The sequence below is a fragment of the Lissotriton vulgaris genome, chromosome 1_1, assembly GCF_964263255.1.
Source record: "Lissotriton vulgaris chromosome 1_1, aLisVul1.2, whole genome shotgun sequence".
Taxonomy (NCBI): Eukaryota; Metazoa; Chordata; class Amphibia; order Caudata; family Salamandridae; genus Lissotriton; species Lissotriton vulgaris.
In genome coordinates this window covers 97,069,280-97,072,463 of record NC_141685.1, presented here as the reverse complement: position 1 = coordinate 97,072,463, position 3,184 = coordinate 97,069,280, and positions in this window count along the sequence as shown.

Below are 3,184 nucleotides of genomic sequence, written 5' to 3'. Positions count from 1 at the left end.
CGCTGTTCGGGTTAAGGCTGCGACTGCGGCGCTTGCCCCTCGGTTCGGTGCGCTGAGGCAGGTTTTCACCTGACTCACCAACCCTCGCCTGACACCGGGCCGGTGTAGTTACGCGCCCTCGTGTGCGACGCCCTCTAGTGGCGGTTGTCAGTCACCGCACCCTTGGTTGACAGCGGTACTGTCTGAGCACCGGCGAGGGGGCTACCTTCTATAATTGGGTAAAGGTGTTTAGTGCTCTCACCCTCACACGATGCAGACTGCTGATCAGTCGGCCCCCCTCACTCAGGGGACGGAAGAACCTGGCTGCTCCCAACCACTGCCGCCGGCGGTTGGCCGCGCGTTGTCACAGGCGCTGGATTCGGTGCTGGCTCCTTTGCGGGAGAGTGTGGAGGCCCTCACTCAAAGTATCCCCGGGGTGTTCAGTGGCGCAGTGCCTGCGAGCCGCGGAACCAAAGGCGCGCAGGGGGGGGGGGGGGGGGGGGGGGAAGTCGGCGAAGCGTCACGCGGGGCACTTGGAGGAGTTCGACCGCCTGAGGGAATCCTTCCATAAAAGTGCGCGAACGCTTAAAAATTTACCCTGCCGGGAGGGCTTCTTCCCCGGAGATGATGGCGACGAGGTCGCCCCGAATTCAGACCTAGATGATGGTTTCCCCTTGGAGGGAGAGGGTGTAACCGAGGACGATACCTCCTCGGACGATGAGGATGAGGGCTCAGGACGCCCTTGGCGCCCTGCGTCGCACTCCTCTGAGTCCCTGGAAGGGGATGACAAAGTCCCGGACATGTTTGACCCGGCGAGGATCTACCATCCGCGCTCGTCGGAATGGACCCCGGATCCCAAGGTGGCGGCGTATGTAGCTAGTAAAGTGTACCAGCCCCTGGAGAAAGAGGTTCGGACCCGCACGCGGGGTGAATGCCCTCGACCTAAACTGGAGGGCAGAGTGGCAGCCACTCCTGATATTGACGAGAAACTGTATGCGTTCTTCGCCAAATTTATGAAAGACCCCAGGAAGGGTATCGATCGCTCCTGGTGCAGCTGCCAGGATAAGCTCCTGGACGCCGTGGGCCCCGTCACCCAGATCATCCAGTTGGCCGAGAGGGCCAAGGAGTCGGGGTCTCCGATGTCCACGGAGGTCGTGGCAGGTTGGGCTCAGCGGGCCCTATGCTTCCTGGGGAACGCAAATTGTGCGTTGGCGGCAGAACGGAGGAGGTCCCTCCTCATTAAGATAGACCCGAAGCTAGGAGATCTGGCCACGTCAGAGGCGGGCCCTGTTGCACAAGGCAGGCTTTTTGGGGAGCCTTTTATTAGGGAACTAAACAAGTTCGTAACAACTTTCTCTGCACTCGACAGAGCACAAACGTCCATAAAAAAGATTTTTCCTGGACGGGTTTTTGCAGGGGCCGGACGAGGACGGGGTCGCTCCTCCGGCCGCCAGCCCCAGCAAGGCCCTAACAACAAGGCCCAGCAGCGCCGAAATAATGGCTGGAACGATGGACGCCAGGGGAACTTCTACCCTAGCAGAGGCGCCGGCCGAGGGCGCGGCAGAGGTTACCACGGTGGTGCAAACGCACCAGGAGGCCCCTCCGGTGAGTGTTACCCTTTTTTCCCCAGTCGTTCTGGGAGGGAGGCTTCGGGATCACCTCCACAACTGGAGCAGGATCTCCTCAGACCCGTGGGTACTCCAGACGGTCAGAGGGTTCAGGATAGAGTTTTATGGCACTCCCCTACAGAGGGTTCGCCCTCGTCCCTTGGTTTTCTCCTCAGAGGACAGCCATCTTGTCGACACAGAGATCGCAGATCTCCTCAAAAAAGGCGCGATTCGCAGAACGCGCCTGCATCCTTCGGGCTTCCTCAGCAATATTTTCCTGGTCCAGAAAAAGGACAAAGGGTTCCGCCCGGTTATCAACTTACGAGAATTCAACGAGTGGTTGGTCTACCGCCACTTCAAGATGGAAGGCATCCATCTTCTCCGGGACATTCTCCTTCAGGGGGATTGGATGGTCCGTCTGGACCTGAAAGACGCGTATCTCACGGTACCGATCTTTCCCCCTCACAGGCGCTTCCTTCAGTTCCTGTGGAACGAGGACGTTTACGAATTTCAGGCCCTTCCGTTCGGCCTCTCGTCGGCCCCATGGTGCTTTACGAAGCTCCTTCGGCCGGTGGTGGAAACACTACGCGAGAGGGGGGTTCGGATGATCATCTACCTCGACGACATCCTGATCATGGATCAATCGTCGGATCATCTGCGGTCACACTTGACCATGACTATTGCCCTGCTCCAGGACCTGGGTTTTGTGGTGAATGCCCCGAAATCGGATCTCCTCCCGAAGAAACAAATCTCTTTCCTGGGCTTCCTCATAGATTCCGACGCGGCGAGCCTCAGTCTCCCGCAGCAGAAGGTGAACAAGATCCGCAAGGAACTTTCACAGACCCTGAGGAGGGGCAGGATCTCCCTTCGACATCTGGCCCGTATTGTGGGCCTGCTCTCCTCCTCGATCCAAGCGATCTTTCCGGGCCCACTACACTACAGGGCTCTTCAACGCCTGAAGGCACAACATCTCCGGAAAGGCCTGACTTATTCCGAGCTCATCTCCCTCACGGAGGAAACGAGGACGGAACTGCGATGGTGGATAGAACACATGAGTGCATGGATCGGGAGAGCGATCTTCGGATCCAGCCCGGACCTGATCATAGAATCGGACGCCAGCAGAGCGGGCTGGGGAGCCCGTTGCGGAGAGATCACGATGGGGGGCCGTTGGTCGGAGGACAAACTTCGTCTCCACATCAACTGCCTGGAGCTTTTGGCGGGCTCCTTTGCGATCAAGTCTTTGACGCAGAACAAAGTGTCGTGCTGTATTCTACTGCGCATGGACAACATGTCAGCGGTTCAGTATATCAATCGCCTGGGTGGACCTCGGTCCAAGGCCTTAGCGAACATGGCGAAGGACTTCTGGCACTATTGCCTGGAGAAACAGATTTCTGTCTCGGCGGAATATCTCCCAGGCACGCAGAACTCGATAGCGGACTGGCACTCCAGAAACTTCCTGGACTTCAGCGATTGGAGGCTGCACTCAGGGGTCTTTCAGGCCCTGCAGGGAGCGTGGGGTCCATTCACGCTGGACCTGTTTGCCTCCCGGCTCAACCGTCAACTTCAGAGGTTCGTGAGCTGGAGGCCGGACCCGGAGG